The 20385-nt window shown below is 37.9% G+C and overlaps 1 protein-coding gene across 2 annotated transcripts in view; it reads left to right on the top strand.

Moving 5' to 3' along the window:
- The first annotated feature begins 10709 nt into the window (after positions 1-10709).
- Positions 10710-20385, top strand: part of CDH18 (cadherin 18) — a 310510-nt gene continuing 300834 nt past the window's right edge. The window contains exon 1 of one of the 2 annotated variants that reach the window (XM_070747111.1): positions 10710-10741. The gene's annotated coding sequence lies outside the window, so the exon portion shown is untranslated. Of the gene's footprint in view, positions 10742-10900; positions 10950-20385 lie in introns of those variants that run through there. The other variant, XM_070747112.1, reaches the window with a different exon arrangement.

Genomic DNA, 20385 nt, shown 5'->3' with positions numbered 1-20385 from the left:
GCCTTTCGTAAACTCCTTAAGACCCACCTCTGCCGTCAGGCATGGGGGAACTACAACACCTCCCCCTTGCCCATGCTGTTTTGTTGATTGATTGACTGTGTGCCTGTTTTTTATATATATTGGGATTGTTTTATGAAATTACTAATTTTAAATTGTAATTAGATTGGTGGGCATTGGATTTGTTATTGTGTACAGTTTTTTATTATTGTTGTGAGCCGCCCCGAGTTTTCGGAGAGGGGCGGCGTATAAATCCAATAAATCTAATCTAATCTAATCTAATCGGTTCCATGTCGCAATTGAAAAAGTTCAACTTCTAAGAAATAGAACTAGGTTGTCTGGGTAAGTGTATAAATTGGTCAATCAATACACATTGAACTAAAGGATTCAATATCAAAGGATTGCAAAATTCACATAGAAATCCTCACTTTGGAAATTAAAGTGTTATAATTATACGAGCATGTTCCTGTTTTGATCTGAGAATTATGACAGGATGTGATGAGCTATGTTTTCTTTTCTGCTTATTATCCCTGTTGTCTTGCTGCCAACTAACAGGTCTGAGTATATGGCATGAAAAGCAGAATGGAAAGCTTATGAGAGAATTACCATTGTACCCCTGGAAATGTGGGGGTAGTGGATATGTTTTATTGGGCATATAGATGAAAAGACAGATGTAATGGTCAAAAGCAAGCAACTGTTGCCTAAGAACCATTAACTATGTTACAGCCATGAAAGCATTGATTCCCATACGTAACCTCTGTGGATCCCAAAGTCCAAATTCAAATGATATTGCAAATGAAAGCAATTTCTTTCCCTTTCTCTCTCTCTCCTGAGCTCTCTCAAATCCCAACCCAACTCCTTTGTGTGATTAAACACCCCAGCCTCCCTCCTCCCCTCCTTGCAGATATTTTTAAATGTCTAGAAAAGACATTTAAAAGCTGTGCCAGCATCAGATTGTATCTTTGTGCTTTGACTAAATCCGAACATGATACGACTTTGGCTCTTTAACATGGACAAATCTCTCCCACTGCCTCTTTACCTGATGGACAGATTCCAACACTGCCAGCTTTTCTGCAAGTTTTAGAGCCCCCTTTCCCACAGTGCCTCTCCAGCAACGGCTGTGCCCACTGTGTGAGTCCAGCAGCTTCCTGGCTAGGATAAATGGTGGTGGGCTGCCAAGAGCATATGTGCTAGTATTGCCACTTATACGTTAATTATACTTCTGATGAGATGCCAGGGATAGCTGGGTAAGCTGAGTCTGGCAATTGTCTACGACTGACACTGAATTTGGATCAGCAAACTATACTTTTCCTGCTGCACAGCACAACGAGGTGCACATTCCAGATTTAGGTAAATCTACCTAAATCTAGGAAACTCTCTAATCCTATCTAGATATATAATTAGAAAAAGTATACTGGAAACAAGAGATAGTATGGGGAATATACTTTGAGAGAAGTTGAACTGAAAAAAAAAGGGACACACCATATCAATTATACATTCATTGAATACTGTGCAACAGAAATACTCAGAGGATGGTCCTATAAACTAAAAGTAAAAATCTTAGCAGGACCCAAAGGGAAACAACCTGCGTGATATCAATACTAACATAATCTTGCATCTTTTGAACAGTGCCTTTTAAAAGTGTGACATGATCATGTTCCACTTCCTGATCCTCATATAAATAAAACTGGTCAGAATAAGGCTTTGCGTGCATATTTATCCATAGTTACATAAGGACTGTCCTTAGCAGTAAATTCATGCTATGATTTTTATTTTGCCCTTATGAGACTGTTAAAATGAACATATTGGTAAAGTTAAGCTCATGCCAAAGGTTTTATTTCAAGCATCAGCATCATTCTTTTTTTTTTAACGAGTCAGCTTTGGGAATTACCTTATTGGGTGGGAGGTGGTGACATTTATACTTATACTTTCCCTGTTGGTATTCTTTGAAAAGTATGGTCCCAAGTCTGCCTCTGATTGCTTGAATCTTGCTTGTATGGTTATTTTTGCTTTCACTGTTATTGATTTAATAAAATAAACTGGAGTAAATGTGTGCCATCAAATCATTTTTGATTCCTAGTCTCCATTTAGATTATGAACTATCCCTAACCAGTTTTCCAGTTCTTCTGTCCTGAGAAGCTGGGAAGTTTTCACTCCAGTCTGACCAGCAACTCAAGCAGGTAAATTCTGATTGGCTCTTGAGTTAAAGGGCTCCCTATTTAAACCCCTGCCCACAGCAGGACCTTGCTGATGTTTACTCACTATGACCAGTAAAGAGCTGAAGTCACTAAACCATCTCCTGCCTCTTCAGTAGAGGGACTTAACACTTCAAACCCTTGCTGATGGTTATTGTCTTCTGTTTTGTTCTGCCTTTCTCAGCATTGGAGCCTTTTCCAGAAAGCTGGCTCTTCACATAATGTGCCTGAAAGTAGAATAAGTTGAACCTAAATATTTGTACTTTGAGTGAAAACTCTGGTTTGATTTATTTGATGATCAATTTGTTTTCTTGGATGTCCACAGTATTGTGACAACTCTTCTCCAACACTTAACTTCAAGAATGATCTTAAAAGATTTTTGTTAGTACTTTGTTAGTAAGCTTATTTATTGTTTAATATGGATTTTTTTCTTTTGTACATTCATATACAGTAGTCCTTGACATATAACAGTTCCTTTAGTGCTCATTACGATGACACTGAAAAAACTGATTTATGACCATTTTTCACATTTATTCCTATGGTCGCAAGATCAAAGTGGGTTTCCTGCAAATTACTGCCCTTTTAATAATTGCCAATTCTAATACACTTGGCTAATGCAGCCACAACTACCAGAAGGACTTCTCTTGGGTACTGGCATAACTTCAGTATTCTTCCATGGCACAACACAGTAAGTGTCAGATCTGGCTAATTTCACTCCTTTTCTGACACCACTGAACTGCAATCACCAGTCACTTTTGAGTTATCCAATCTGTGTCTGCTTTTCCCAGCTGAAAATCATCAAGGTAATCTTTACCTTCTTCAAACTCCTTCCTTAGCCTTGTTTTTCTACTTCTGCGTTTGCTTCCTCCTTTCTCTCCAGTCTGTTCTTTCCATAAACCTATTCCTAATTCTAATTTCAAGAGTATTTACAAAAGTACTTTCCCCATCATTTATTTTCATCCAAAATTATTTGTTCTACCAAATCCCATCTTCCCCACATTCTGCTAAGTTGACTCATACTGATGAGGAAGGATGAGAAAAAAAAGTGTCAGGAGTGTACAAGAGTTTGGAACTCCAGCTGAGTCACCCAAGCTGTGAAGCTCATCTCAGCTGCCCAGTAAAAGCAGGTAAGCACCTATATCAGGAAATAGCAGTACAGAAAAAAAAGCTAATGACTGCTTTAACAACAACAGCAAAGGCATTATTCATACTGCACTTGTGAGAAAGCAGTGGTAAACCACTGCTATATATTATTAAGAAGACCACATGGATAGATAAGATAAAGTGATTGACAATATAATGTCAGATGATAGTCCCATCAGGTCAAATGGCACACAACATACTACGAGTAAAATGCTGAGCATTTTTTGGAGTTCTTATAGTATTTATGTTGCAGCTAGATTAAAGCCTTTGGGAAAGCTAGTTGCTGATGTTACTATGGAGGGAATAAATCCAAAACTGTTGATAAAATTATGTCCAGACTCATTTTGAACTGGATGGCTTACAATTTGTAAAATTAAATTAAATTGGGGAGGGGAACATTGAAATATAAAAAGAATCAATATGGAAAATTTCATCTACAGTGAAATAAATTGACTATGCATTGGCATTTTAGGCATCTGAAAATTGAAATAGACTGGAAATGAACATTGTAAGTCGGAATATTCTCTATTTAGAACACAGAAAAACAAAGAAGGAATAAAGTTGCTTTCATAATCAGAAAGAATTATGTCAGTCTATTTTATCTATTCCTATTCATATTTTTATTCACGTATGAATAAATTGCTTAATTCATGTATTGCTTATTACTTAATATATATAAATGTCTATGATGTCTTCTATATATTGGAAGTGCCGTAACTGTTAGTTAGCCTTCCTTGTTAGGCATAGATGACAGCAATAGATGAAAACCGGACCATCTGCCTTCTTACTTATGAATGCCTGCTTATTGAGGTAATTGATAAGTCCTGAGTTACTTAGGAATGGCCAAAGCAGGATTGCTGTTGAAAACATAAATGCCTTTGTGTACCTTCTAACCTCCACTTCAACTATGTCACTGTGACTATTGAGAAAATATTTTTTTTCATGATTGGTTAATTATAGTGATGTATTGGCATCCTTCAGTCTCGAAAGACCATGGTACCATGCTCTGGATTCATATCATATCGTATTCATATCATGCTTAGTGATATATTGTTCAAAAGTGTATATAATATGGTCCATTCCAAGCAGGAGCATACCTACTTTTGAACTTATTTCTAGGCAGTCTTTCAATTTGCAAATCAAATTCTTAATCCTTCCCACCTATCTGGCCTGGTTACTGGGCCTGTTCAACAGGCCAAATATTTCTGGAAGAACAAGAATGGATATAGTGATGATAGATGTAATATAATCAATGGCCAAATAACTTAAATTAACTGTCAAGTCTTAAATATGATAAGTTATTCTTGTTAGATTGGAGGTAACCTGGGCTGACAGGAACAGAAGCAAGATGAGATTCTGGTAACAGTAACACTTTATTTCAAACTTCAGCACCACAGGCAACAGCAATAGAACAGAACAGCAACCAGTCCTCTGACAGCTCCTTTTATAATCGAGCTGTCAGATTGGCAACCAATCAGGATGCCCCATTTTCCCACTTGCCAGTTGCTTGTGTTTTAGCCAATCAGGCTCTGGCTTGAGTTTTGGCATTCCTTAACAACCCTAGTCCATTAAACACTGTTGCAGAAAAAAGGGAGGGCAATGAATCCTGTGGTAAAAGACAGTATGGCAGTCAAAGTATGCAAAATACTGCCTGTCAAAGGAATGGCTTTGAAATTCCAAAGCTGAAAATAGTTAAGAAAACCACAATTGGATAATGTGATCTAGGAAATTAAAAAAATAAACAGAGTAATGATTTTGTCATAGCTAATATGGTCATCAAACCACCTATATACATGAACATCAACAGATAAACTACATCAAATTCAATTTGACTATCTTATTGCTAAAAGCTAGGGTAAAATGGAAGAACCAAGCAGTCAGTTCCCCCAGTATGATAGTGAACATACAACCATCTTTGTGAAGGAGAACACCAGGAATCACTCTGAAGTCCTGAATCTCATTTATAAGGAAACTATGAAATGAAATCAAAGAAATTGTTAAAGATCAGTGTGAAAAAAAAGCTTGATAAAGATCAAGAAATAGAAGAAACCAACGATGCCACAGCAGAGGATAAAATCGGCCACGAACAAGTCAAAGCTGAAGATATAAAGCAAGAATTTAGCAGAGAATTTCAAAGAGCTGATAGAAAACACAAGAAACAATATTATACAATTGTAGAAAAACACTGACAATGGAAACAGAGATGGAAAAATAAAGACTTTCAAAAGATTTGTGAACTCAAAAGGAAGTTCCAGCCTTGAAATAGCACACTAAAAGGCACTGATAAGCAGATATTAACAGATTCAAGAAAGATCAGACAAGATGGAAGGAGGATACTGACATTCTGAATAGTAGAGATGTCAACATTCAAGATATCTTAAAAGACATTTCTCAGGAATCTCTAGTAGATGTTGAAGTCCCATCAGCATTCTGGGCACTACCAAGTTTGATAGCTACAAGAGATGATAGAATGTCTATAGAAATATTGCAGGTTACAGAAGAGGAAGCAGAAAAGTTTCTAATCAAACTATGCCAGTAAACCAAGAATGACACGGTAGTCAACAGACTGCAAATGATCAGTCTATATATAAACATCAAAGAAAAGACTTAAAGTATAACATGCAAACTGCCGTATCCTATTCTTAATTTAACATGCCAGCAAAATAATGTTGTGGATCATCCAATGGAGATTATTGCACTTCATGGAAATGTAGTGATGCCAGATGCTCTAGCTGGTTTTAGGAAACGCCAAGGAGCAAAAGACATTATTGATGATGCACAGTGAATAATTAAGAAAGCAAAAGAATACCCAAAACAAGTCAATATATTTTTCATTGGCTGCAGAATGATGTTAATGATGTTATCCATGGCAATAGAAAGCAGGAATCCCAGAAATTCTCAGGATCATCATACTAAATATAAAGTTTATTCTGTAGGAAACTAGCAAAATAGACTGGTTGCAAGTTTGCAAAGGACTGAGATAAGGTTTTTTATTCAATCTATATGCTGAATGTATGTATGTATGTATGTATGTATGTATGTATGTATGTATGTATGTATGTATACCACTTGACTCATTGTGACATCAATACTTTGCACTATGCTGACGATATTACACCAATAGCTGAAAATACAAGCAATCTGCAAAATCTATTAATGAAGTCAAGTAACATGATGTAAAAATTCAATATAAAGATTAAATAAATAAGATTAAATATAAAGAAGACCAAACTCATGATGGCAAGCACAGCAGCCACCCTTAGAATTGACAGTAAAGTTCCTGAAGTGGTAGATTTAGAATAAGCTGTCAATAGAAAAGGAAACAGCAATAAAAATATGGCATACATTAGCACTTTGTGAAATAGCAATCAAGGCCTTGCAAAAGATATTCAAAAGCCATAACACATATATACTTAAAAAGATGAAAAGTGAGTAGTTATTAGTTTCCCCTATGACAGTAGAAAGAAAAATAGTTTATACTTTAGTTTGTATTAATTCTTATAATTGTTCTCAAAACTCAATTTTTCTTACTTACTTACTTACTTACTTTCTCTCTCTCTCTTTCTATCTATCTATCTATCTATCTATCTATCTATCTATCTATCTATCTATCTATCTATCAGAAAAGTTAAACAAAGACACTTTTGAACTTTAGGGTTGGAGAATAACATGAACATCTAAAAAAATAAACAAATGGAACATATAGAACAATGATGGCGAACCTTTTTTTCGAGTGCCAAAAGAGCGTGGGTGCATGCTATCGTGCATGTGTGAGTGCCCATACCCATAATTCAATGCCTGGGGAGGGTAAAAACAGCTCCCCCCCTGCAGGCCGGAAACGGCCTATTTCCCAACTTCTGGTGATCACAGTAGGCTTGTGTGTTGCCCTCCCCAGGCTCCAAAGGCTTCCCTGGAGCTGGGGGAGGCAAAAACGCCATCTGCCATCCCCCGGAAGCTCTCTGGAAGCCAAAAACTTCCTCCCAGAGCCTCCATGTGAGCCAAAAATCAGCTGGCCGCCACACACATACATGTTAGAGCTGAGCTAGGGCAATGGCATGCCTGCCAGCAGATATGGCTCCACGTGCCACCTGTGGCACCATGCCATAGGTTCGCCATCACTGATATAGAACAAATCCATCCACAGGTCTCACCTAAGGCACAGATGAGCTGTTTGTTTTGGACACAGGTGAAGACCCAAGTCCCCTTAATAAGTCCATAATTCTGAGAAAGATGGAAGGAAATAAAATTATTAACAGCAAAATGGAGTTATAGCAACAATGGATGCTTTCCAGGTTAAAAAAAATACATACACAAATACTTCAGTTATAGATAGGATGTGAGGTATTAAAAAGATACATTGCAAACAGGGTAATCTACAAATTTAAGGACAGGTAACCAGTGATGTATAGTAATGGTATCATGAGGTATTTTTTGGTGGTTCCCCTCCATTTGGAAAGCCTAACTTTTAAAAAAGTTTTTGGCAAAAGCATTAAGGCTTGAAACTCATATGAATAATGTGCTATCCAAAATTGAGTATATATACTCAGCCTTGGCTCAGCTGATATTTTACCAGAACATAAAATGCTCTTAAGGGAAACAGATCCTGACCAGCAATAGCTATATATTTCACCAGTTCTTAATACATGGCTGATGAACAGGTTCCAAATATCACTCAAAGTGCTGCTGCTTATTTATGTTTTAAAGACCTAAATTGTTTTCTCTATCTCTCCTCCCCCACCCCCACCCCATACTTAGAAATGATAGAGCTAAAACCTAACGAGTTGGATCCTTTAAATGCACTGAGAAACGGGAAGAAAAATAATTCTTGCATGAATGTGCCCAAAGAATAAAAAAAAATCCTGAATGATTTCTTATCTTTTAACCTTGCAATAGAAGAGAGGTCAAATTTGAAAGGAGGAACTCAGATATGAATATAGCATTTAGACTTACCAATAGCATTTAAACTTATATACCGTTTCACAGTGCTTTTACAGCCCTCTCTAAGCGGTTTACAGAATCAGCATATTGCCCCCAACAATCTGGGTCCTCATTTTATCCACCTCAGAAGAATGGAAGGCTGAGTCAACCTTGATCCAGTGGTGAGATTTGAACTCCTAAACTACAGCTAGCAGTTAGCTGAAGGAACCTGCAGTGCTGCGCTCTAACCACTGCGCCACCCTGGCTCTTATAGTATAAGATTACTACAACCTTATTTGGACCAAATCATCTCTTGACTAGATTACTGCAGTGCACGCTGTATAGGGCTACTCCTGAAAAGTGTCCATAAACTGCAACTGGTCCAGAATGTCGCAGTCTGATTAGTCAATGGAACAGCTACACATGACCTCATAACAACAATCATGAAAAAGTTTCCAGAGACCTAATGTGCCCAATAAGGCCATAACAATGGTCCATAAAGCCCTAAACACTGACTTCTCAATACTATTAATTCATACATTAAAATCAGCTGGAGGGATGGGCTGCATATGCTTTTAGTTTTTAGAGTGATCAGATAAGTCCTTCTGATTGACAGCAAATTCTAATCATGGTACCTTTTCAGCATTAAAGTCATGTCTACTTACAGTGGACCAGTCTAACTTTAATTGGTTTGGGTTTTTTGCTCTTCTGGTTTTTTTTAAACCAAGCTGTTGGTTTATTGGGGGCATTTATTGCTTCTAAGCATTAAGGTTTTACTGTTTTTAAGTGTTCTAAATACAGTATACTTTTTTTTTTTTAAAAAAAGTCCTCTTGTAAACAATTCTTCCTGGAGAAAAATAAATGCACAAATAACAATCATGTATAAATCAATGATGGGCATTTTCTGCTGATTGATACATTGTCATGATAGTGCTCAAAAAGTTCCGCAAAAGAAAATGGCTGATATGTTCTTTCAGTCATGCAGCTAGAGAGACCCAACTACGGGCATTTTTGCCTCATTTTGTCCTTCTAGTGAAATAACTGCAATGTCTCCTACAAATGCAGCAACTCTAAACAAAGAGGGTGCAGTTTTGGATTCAGCTTTAAGGCTGAGGAAGACTGCAAAAGACTTGCCCTGTTGTGCCACTGCTTTATGCTGTGTTCTCTCCAGGGAATCTTGCCTGATGCTGTACAAGATGCCCTTTACACACTGGGCAAACAAATCCTTTTGAAAGAAATATTTGTTATCTTTCAAAAGATTTTTTTCTTTCTGCAACAGCTCCACAATCTTTTTTTGTTTTGTTTTTTGGACTGGTCCTGTTCACCCAGCTAAGACTTTTGTTCTGCTTTCAATCAGCTGAGTTTTCCCCCTCCTAAATATAATTGCCTAAGTTATCTTATCATTATAAAACTCACTCTGAAAATTTCCAAGGTCATGAAGCAAAGATTATTATTATTAATAATAATAATAATAATAATAATTTATTAGATTTGTATGCTGCCCCTCTCCGAGGACTCTTTCTGCCTTACACAGAAATCATTCATAGGCTTTCCCGCTTAAGATGGCTTCTGGAAGAAAGCGTGCCCTGGCCTGTCAACTGAAGTCTCAGAGGACATAGTTTGATGGAAAAGGAACAGAAGAATCTTTCTGAAGTGAATCCCCTGCCTTATTTCCAACTCAAGGATAGAATTCTTAAGGGGTTATTAGGTCCAAAGATGTCCAAATGGCTTATGGCCTGTGGAAGCATATAAGGTAAAGGTAAGGTGCTATATATCAAAGAACAGGGGTGGATTTGCCATATTGCAGATGGGAAGACCCAGACTTGGCTGCCCTTTCTTCCAAACAGGTTTCCAGAGCAAAAGGGTAGATGAAAATATTTTCATAGATTGCAATTCTTAAACACGATCCCCATTTATCTTTACCGCATTCCACTCTTTCTAGTGCATATTTTTTTAAAAAAATATTATTTTAGAAGTAGATGTTCTGGCTTTTCTCCCCTGCAAGACTGATGGCTATTTACTCGCGAGCTTCTCTGGAAATTATTCCAAAAACAGGAGTAGGTTTCCCTCACGCGTGCTTCCTTCCTGGCCAATTCCTCCCGCGCTCGATGCCTTCAACCCCGCCGAATAAATAAAGTAAGTCTAAGCATTTTTCTGTCCCCACCTCTCTCATTTTGCTGAACAACCGCCTGGCTAGCTGGCTAAGCCGTTGCTTCGTTTCTATTTCAGTGCCCTTTGGGCTCTGTTCGGCAAGGCTAAAGCGGGAGAACGCCGGGCGAGATAGCCCCTTTTCCCTTCACGCCGCCCACCGGCCCACGGCCGAACCACGCGAGGGGTCTCCTAGCCGGGATGAGGAAAAGGGGAGGGCTGCGTGGCTCGGGCGAGAATGAAACAGACAGGCGGCGGCAGCGGCCAATCAGCGCCGCTTTCCCGAGCCGCAGAAAGCAAAAAGCGAGCCAGCAGCTTAGGAGCTTTTTTCGCTTTGGAAGGTAACCCAGAGCTCGGGATCCAGTGCGCCTCTTGATCGCGGGCTCTCTCCCTGGACTGGGAGCCGCTGCGCATTGGGGGGGGGGATCTCTTTCCTCCTCGGACCCGCAACCCACCCCTCCCTTTCTCTCTCTCTCTTTTACATCCCCCCTCCGCTTCTCCTATAGCCCTTTAAAGTTCCCAGTCACCAGTTAGGGCACGCCAGCTAAGGTAAGGCTTTGAAACGAAACGACCCCTTTCCCCTCCGTCCCTCACCCACATCCCCATCCCCTCGCAACCCCCGAATCGATGCAATTCTTCCCGCGGCGGGGCAAACGGGAGGCTGCCGTTTTACACACAAGTCCTTTGCAGCGCCAGAGAGAGAGAGAGGGAAAGATGCTTTTGGAGGTTCGGGGCATCGGGCGAGTTGCTATTTTTACGCGGCCGCGGTGCGTGTCCCTCCCCCCCTCCTTCTCGCCTCTTCTTTCTGCCTTTTTCGCCCCAGACCTGCTGAGAGAGCCTTGCCCTTGCGACTTCCCTTGGTTTGCGGTGGTTTGGCTTAGCCCAGAATGTTTTTTTTTTAAGTGCAAGCTGCCGGTTAAAATAAATAAATAAATAAAGGAGGAGGAGGAGGAGGAAGAAGAAGGGATGGGAGGGTGAAGATCCTCGCCTGGGTGCTGGGTTGAGTCTGCATGCATTTTTTTTAACCTTCCTTTCTCCATCCCCGCCACCCGCACCCAACTCGTGAATGTCAGCGGCAAAGCTTGGGACCAGTTCCTCATCTTGGAATGGGGGTGGGTGGGTCGTGGAGTGGGGCTGTCAGTCAGCTCCGATCAGGAGAAGAGGGCGCAGGTGCGGAGTTGTCCGGTCCGTGCGTGGAAACGCAGCCTTCCGGAGTCCCCCGTTGATCTTTCCCGATTGCTGAGCCTTTTTAAAAATTATTATTATTATTATTCCCTCCTCTTCTTTTTCCCTGCCCTTAAAAATGCAGCGGAGGAGGATGGTTGCCGGGAGCGCCTTCTTCCTAACGCTTTCAAACTTTCTGTGCCTTTTACTTCTCCTGGCTAGAGAAGGACGTTGGAAAAGGAAATGAGACGCGGTTAGAAGCCGGCCCCATTTTTGCCACAGGGGAAAAAAAGAGAAGAGGGTACGTGCAAGACTGGGAGGGGGAACTGTGCGGGCTGCTCAGGAGAGAGAGAGGCAAGCAAGCATGCCCGACAATCTTTTGGCTTCTGATATGCGTCTCAGTGGAGTGTCTTGGCCTGGAAAAGGGGCCAGCTGTGTTCTTTCTAAATTGCCAGTCTTAAAGAAGCAACGTGCCTACTGGAAGGATGATTGTGTGTGTGTGTGTGTGTGTGTGTAAATGTAGATATATTCCACACGAAGGTGTTGAACAGGAATTTGCAGTGAGCAGCATCAGAGTACTACCTTCCTTTTCCTAATTTGTGTGTGAAATCACATACTGGTGGTTGCAGTTGAAGTACGACTGAACTGGGTTCAATCTAGCTATATCTAAATGTATTTCAGTTCCACTGAGTTCCGGGAATGACGTTCAAGCCTTTACTTACTTTTTCTCTTTCTAAGCATTGGAAAATAATAGTGCTTAACTTTGCGGGATTGTATCTTCACGTTCAAAATGATAATAAATTTCGGTAATACATTTTCTTTAATTTTAATAAAGTGACTGTCTAAAATTCAGTTACCAAGCCGAGCGTTACATAAGGTGCAAACGTGATTGAATAGACATTATATTCACTTTTAGGAAGCTTGGCTATGGATCTAGAAACCTATCTTAAGGCTGGATCTATCAGCACCCAGCACTGTGTTGCAACAATCTGTCTGGATTCCTTCCTTCCTTCCTTCCTTCCTTCCTTCCTTCCTTCCTTCCTTCCTTCCCTCTCTCTTTACAAGGGATATGTGAAGTGATTGCTAGTAATAATATTGCAATATAGATTTCATTCTGCTGGTGATAACTCAGTGATATTTCTCAATGTTTTTCTTGTTTGTCACCTATACATTGGATTCTCACAAGTGTACCCGTAATGTAAGTTCTATTAAGCATGCTAGTGGTGGCAATATTTTTCTTGCAGCTGCAAGTCATTGCATATTTACTTGGAAGAAAGTCCCACTGGAGTCAGTTAGATTTGCTTAGAAGTAATAGTAACAACAACAACAACAACAACAACAGTAGAATGGAATGGAGTAGAATAGAATGGAATAATTTTTTTTATTGGCCAATTCTTTATTAGCTAAGAATTGGCCAATTCTTTATCGGCCAAGGAATTTGTCATTGGTTCATATGCTCTCAGTGTACATAAAAGAAAACACAATTGTCAAGAATCATGAGGTACAACACTTAATGATTTTCATAGGATTCAAACAAGAAATCAGAAAACATTATTAATATAAATCGTAAGGATACAAGCAACAAGTTATATTCCTGCAGTCATTATTGGGAGGAGATGGGTGATAGGAACGAGAAGACTAATAGAATAGTAATGCAGCCTTAGTGAATAGTTTGATAGTGGTGAGGGAATTATTTGTTTAGCAGAGTGATGGCGTTCGGGGAAAAAACTGTTCTTGTGTCTAGTTGTCTTGGTGTGTAGTATAGCGTCATTTTGAGGATAGGATTTTAAACCATTTATGTCCAGGATGTCCATTATATAACAACAACAATAACAACAATAACAATAATAGTGGTAAAGCCCCCATTATCATAAGATGCAACGAAAACCTGATTACCTTTTTTATTTTAACTTGAAAAATATGAATTACTACCGAAAAAGGCACACATAATTTCTATCAATCCTTTTCATAGGTGGAAATTCATTATTTTGAAACTCCATTGAGATGATATATTTTAGTTTGCTACAGTTGTAACAAACTATTAATAATGTTTGTAAACATATATTTCTGTGTGCATGTGGAAAATATTTTAAATATTTCATTTAGATGTAAACTTTTCAGTTTTCTTCTATAAAGAACTACCAAAGTTGGGAGACTTGAATATCAGTGATTTTTCTAGTAACTTAATAATGGCAAGTATTTTAAGACTGCAAAATGATCTTATTAATATTTGGTTTAACATCAGACCTTGAACAATTTTGTTTTACTATTTTTTAAATTATTTCTGCTTTATTCTTATACTTTCAGGAGGACTAACAGTTTAAAATATTTAAAAAATATATTTTTTAAAAATATATTTTTAGAAATATTTTTTCAAAAACAAATCTTTTAAAAAACAGAAAGAACGTAAGTGATACCATCAACATGAGATCTTCGAGCTACATATTCTTTAAACCTTTCCAGTTGTTCACTGTATTTCCAAAGGCAGACATTAAGCAAACCAGTATTCTGAAATTGGGTGCCATGACTAAAAAGGTCTCCTATATTGTGCATCACTGGAGATTACATGCCAGTAGATTTATGTAGTGACTGTTTGTAATTGAGAAGGCTATCCTTGAGTGATCTTTAGCATAGATAGAAGTTAAGGTGTAACTCTGGAATTGTCTTCTCCATGTTTGTTAAACAAATTAGTACTTTCAGCTCTTATCTCATTAACACTTGGTAAAGATAACATGAAACTTCTGATCAGTGATGGGAACAGTCAAAACTGTTGATATAAACCATAGCATTGTTGAAAATGAATTGAAAAGTAATTATGATTAATAACTTTGAATAAACTTTCACAAATGTTACATTACAACATATAAATCTTTAGGAAAATCAGAAAACATTCCTACTTTATTAATAATAAAGTGCAACATCTTATACTAATAGATTTAATAGGAGAAGGCATAAAGATTACTTTATTTATTTAATCACATAGTAAAGCTATACATCACACATAGTTACTGGGTGGCATATATAATAACAAAAACTATTAAAATTTATTTATTGATTGATTTATTTATTGATTGATTGATTGATTGATTGGATTTGTATGCCGCCCCTCTCTGGAGACCAGTTTTGGATTACAAAATAAATAACATGAGAAAAACAAAATGGCAAAAAAACCCAAAACAAATCTCAGTGCATTCCATTAACAGTTATTCAGTTATCTGGCATTTGAAAGTTAAGAATTTGCATGCTTATCTGGGTTACTGTGAAATCAAAGAGGCAAGCAAATGAGCCATCTGCACCATTATATACATCACAGTAGGGATCATAAAATGAGATGTAATCCCTCTGCCACTTTTAGATTTTAACTCATTTTAAGGTATGTGAGAAGAAGGTCTCATTTCAGAAGTGAAAAAGGGGGGGGGGATATCTTTACTTCAAACCTCATAATCAGTGGCTCCTTGATTAAGTCATTGTACAATCTTTTGAGTATTAAACAAGAGATAAGTTAATTATATATGAGTTGAGTTTGGTGCTTGACAAATGTGAACAAATGCCATGTATCTTGCCCTGTTCCTAATGTCAATTTTACAAGGCTGTTTGTTTGGTTTCCTTGAGCCATCCATTATCTTCCTTTTTTACTTTTCACAACTTTCCCAAGCATTGTCCTTCCTTCCTTCCTCCTTGCTTGCCTGCCTGCCTTCTTTTTGCCAAAGTACATGAGTCTTTTCTTGCACTGAGTGGAAAGTTGGTTTGTTGATGATAGTCATGGTGGCTTCGTCAAAGTGGTAGGACGTTCCCATTTTAATTATTGAGAAAGACTGCTCACTCCAAGAGTTTAATGGAAAGAGCTGAGCATTGAGGATCGAAAGTAGAACCTACCCATATATTCATATATGCATACCAGTGGTGGGTTACTGCCGGTTCACACCAGTTCTGCACATGCAAAGTGTACAGGAGCATAGGGGTGCACTTATAGCTCCTGTTTTTGAACCGGTAGCAAAGGCAAGAGAAACCTACTACTGATGCATACATGATACATGTGTGTAAATGTGAGGTTCAGGTAATTGTTAGGCTGAATACATAGTTTTGTAATATTGTAAATAATAGTATTCATTCAATAAATGATTTGTTTTTTAGTATTCAACAAATAATACTCGCACAAATCCCAGTGACCGATCAGGTCCCGCAGAGTTGGCCTTCTCCGGGTCCCGTCGACTAAACAATGCCGTCTGGCGGGACCCGGGGGAAGAGCCTTCTCTGTGGGGGCCCCGGCCCTCTGGAATCAACTCCCCCTAGAGATTAGGACTGCCCCCACCCTCCTTGCCTTTTGAAAGCTCTTAAAAACTCACCTATGTCACCAGGCATGGGGAAACTGATATACCCCTTAGCTACTATGGTTTTTTGATATATGGTTCGTTAGGTTGTGTGATTGTTTTTTATAAGAAGGGTTTTAAATTGCTTTTAACATTAGATTTGTACATTGTGTTTTGCAGTTGTGAGCCGCTCCAAGTCCTTGGAGAGGGGTGGCATACAAATCTAATTAATAATAATAATAATAATAATAATAATAATAATAATAATAATAATAGTTTTGTAATATTCATTGCACTGACCTTTCATTAGAGTAATTGAGGGTCCTTTTGTTGTTCTTATCTCCATGCCTGGGGGAGAGAATTGGTTGTTATTTACCCTGGATTACCGAAGATTTTTGGATTTTATTTTATTTTTTGTGTAAGTTAAAATCACCAAGACTTTTGGGAATTGGGTGCCTAGAAAATTTAAATATAAATAAAGTTGTCACAGCTGTTTCAACTGATCCAGAAGTAAACCAGCCAAGCTCTGTAACATTTGCTGACCTTGTGGAAACACAGAGTTTTGAAGTAACATTCAGTCTGATGCATAATCCTCCTGTGGAAATGCTTGTGGTTTGGCAATTCAGATGAGTTGTTGAGATGAGTTTGTTCAAATGAGTGTTCAACAAAGTGAAATATGCAAACTGGAATATGGAACTGTCAAGTAAGCCTGGCTAAAAATAGGAAAAATAATCAGTGCCATACTCCAGTTCTTTGATTGATTGATTGATTGATTGATTGATTGATTGATGGTTTCTATGATTTATATACCACACATTTAAAAATGATTGTTGATAGTTTGTGGAATTGGGGCCTGTCTGGTCAGCAAGTGTGTAATAGTTAATTTTTTATTAAAACAAATGTCCATTTTCTTTTAACGTTGAATAAACTATTTTAAGAAGTGGGCAATAGTGTTGGGATTTAAAAAAAAACTTTTTGGGTTGAAGTGAAAAATGTGTTCTTGCTTGAACAGTATGTGTGTGATCAAGCATGTATAGCAGGAGGAATTCTAATATACACTGAAAATACTTTCCATAGATTGTTCAATGGCAAGAGAAAAATTACTTGACTGGAATACAACATTTTAAAATATTGATATACAGTATAGCATTAGCAATTTGAAAGGCTGACTCTTTCAAGTATAAAACCGTAACTTACAGGGAGAAAAATAAATTTCAGGCATCTGAGCACCACCACAGTAAGACACATATTGGCCATTTTATCGAACAGAAACATTTACAGTCATGAGAGAAAATAATGTTCATGTATAGTTGTACAGGTGTAAACTCTGAAGTATCTCTATCATTATGTTCATTGGAGCTTACAGTATAGTAGGATGTTTAAGTTGCAGCCTAATACGGATTACAATTGCAGTCTACTTCATGTTTATTCAGCTGTAAGCCTACAAAATAGGGTAAAACTTGCTTCTAGTTCAGCAACCACAGGATTATCCTGCAAATCTCAGGCTGTCCTTTTAGATTTCAAGTTGTAAATATTCCACTGTATAATAATACTTTATGATGATTGGGCATTAATAAAATATCTACACACACACACACTCCCCCCATATCTGTATCTATAAAATTTTCTTTCAACTGTGCAACAGAATATGATATATACTGTATAGAATAGAAATAGAATAGAATAGAATTGGAATTATTTATTGGCCAAGTGTGATTGAACACACAAGGAATTTGTTTTTAGTGCATATGCTCTCAGTGTACATAAAATATACATTTGTCAAGAATAATGAGGTACAACATTTAATGATTGTCATTAACCACAACAACACAACATAACATTGATCTGTTATATCCATGTACTAACATGACATTATTATGTAGATACTTGGTGAACCAGGACTTTCCTTGTTTATTAGAGTTTTTGTGGTTCATTTGGATGTTTTTAATTGATAACGCAAACACTCCAGGTCCAAATTCAGAATTTTGTAATAGCTGCTGTGGAGCAAAATGAAACGATTGCATTTCATCAATAGACTTGTGTTAATGGAATTATTATTTATTTAGTTTAATTGACTATTTGCTATTTTGGTGGTAGAAATGACTTGTGGGATTATTATTATTTATTTGTGGCAGACAAATGTAGTTTTGGAGTGACTCCACCCCACAATTCCTGCTGTATTCAGGATTCAAAATGTCTCTGATTACTTTCAGTTAAAACAAATTTCCTTCCTTCCTTCCTTCCTTCCTTCCTCCCTCCCTCCCTCCCTCCCTTCCATCCTCCCTCCCTCCCTTTCCAAGGAAACTTATAATAACAGCAACAGCAACAACCACCACCACAACAACTGTATTACATTTATCTGGGTCCAGTATACATACAGTATAAAGGAACCTCCACAATATATTCCCCATTTTTTTGCAGGAGAAACATTACAAATAATTTTATGGTGTTACAAGGAGACATTTGTTTGGGAGGTATATTAATTTTGGTGCTTGTAAAATGATTCTTATTATTTCATTTGAGGATTAGGTACAACTAAGTTTAGTTAATATTTTGATTGAGTGTATGCACTGCACATTTGTTGTTAGTCATCTAGAACAGTGTTTTTCAACCAGTGTGCCGTGGCACACTAGTGTGCCGTGAGACATGGTCAGGTGTGCCGCGAAGCTCAGAGAGAGAAAGAAAGCAAGAGAGAGAGAAAAAAGAGAAAGAAAGAAAAGAGAGAGAGAAAGAAGGCAAGAGAAAGAGCGAGTGAGCGAGAAAGAGAACAAGAGAGAGAGAAAGCAAGAGAGAGAGAAAGAGAACAAGAGAAAGAAAGCAAGAGAGAGAGCAAGAGAGAGAAAGAAAGAGAGGGAGGGAAGGAGAGAGAGAGAAAGACATAGAGGGAGGTAAGGAGGGAGAGAGAGCAAAAAAGAGAAGAAGGAAGGAAGAGAAACAAAGAGGGATAGAGAGAGAGAAAGAAAGAGGAAGGAAGGGAGAGATAATTTTTTTGTCCAAACTTTTTTTAGCCCCCCCCCCCGTCCCGCTCAATGTGCCCCAGGGTTTCGTAAATGTAAAAACGTGCCGCGGGTCAAAAAAGGTTGAAAATCACTGATCTAGAATATTGTGATGGTCTAGGAGTGGGCAGATCCAACTTTAGTCCAGCTTGAACCAAAGGAGTGAGTTTTGAGTTAATTAAGTTTCTTACAAAGTTGTAAAATATGTTCCATTTTGACTCCCAGGTAAAGGGTAAAGGGTAGAATGAAAGAAAGAAAGAAAGAAAGAAATCTGGCCTAGAAACCAGGTGACTGAGAGTTCTAGATCTATCTTCGACTTGAAAAACCAGCTGGGTGACTTTTGGCCAGTCACTCTCAAACCAACTTGGCTTGCAAAGTTGTAGAGAAAATAAGATGAGGAAGGAGTATTGATATGTTTGCCATCTTGAGTTGTATATGAAAAAAGCCATATAAAATAAAAAAATGAATAAATAAGAGTCTTTTAAAAATGGGTTTTGATGAAGAGAAAGTATGTCATAAAATAATAACTGTATTCCTCCATCTTTTATTTTGCTTTAAAAGCTTCACCCTTCATAAAGCCAGCCTTTTAAGAAAAATTCTAACTGAAGCTGGAAGTGTGGTGGCAGTGGTAGAAAATATGAGAATAAAAGATTGCCAGAAGAGTTAAAGAATGGAGATTATAACCTCTTCAGACAGCTCTTCAAATCCAACTGTTCCAAGCATTAGTAAAATTAAGAGACATGGAGGGGAACTTTATTAGAGTCAAGGAATTTGGGAAAGTTCTGAGCCAGATATACTAAGTGCTAACAGACTTAAGAAGCCCAGTTTTGGCAAGTAATGCCGGTCCCTTCAGAGCCTAGGTTTGACAAAGTTGAAGGCAAGCCAGGGGGAGATCAATGCAGCAATCACCACCACCAGTCACCTGGAGACCTGAAGTTTCTGTAACCTTCAAGGGAGAGAGAGAGAGCAGTGACAACTTTGATCTTGTATCCAGTATCCACCAACCAGAAGCCACAGAATTAACTGTGTAGCAACATGAATTGGGGAAAGTTCAGGAAGGAAAAAAGTTAGAATAAGAGCAACAAAGAAAGAAGTATCGAGTACAGAATTATAGATAAAGTAGAACAGAAGGTAAAATTAGAAACATTATAAAACAATAGTGTCATAATTCTAGAAGTAACTCTGTGGTTTGTAAACAAATCTTTATTTATAGTAAAAATCCCTAGGCAATTGTATGCATCTCTGTCTTGACTGGTGCCGTATCACAAAGCAGACCTACAACATGTAGAATATTTCTTTCTCTCTTTGGTAGCACAATATTTAATGTAGTACGGTATATTCTTTTGTATTTCTTGGGATTTCCCCAGGTAGATTGCAACCCTTTTTATAATTAATGGCCTTGTTTCGCAGCTAAGATAATTAGGACACAACCTTCTGATTCTAGCCATAGAATGTTAACTAAATAAAACCTTTTCAATGTAGAATCTTGGTAACGTATTTGAATCCCATATATTT

Source organism: Erythrolamprus reginae, chromosome 3, assembly GCF_031021105.1.
Source record: "Erythrolamprus reginae isolate rEryReg1 chromosome 3, rEryReg1.hap1, whole genome shotgun sequence".
Lineage (NCBI taxonomy): Eukaryota > Metazoa > Chordata > Lepidosauria > Squamata > Dipsadidae > Erythrolamprus > Erythrolamprus reginae.
The sequence above is the reverse complement of the archived record's forward strand: the minus strand, read 5'-3'. Positions and strand labels throughout refer to the sequence as shown.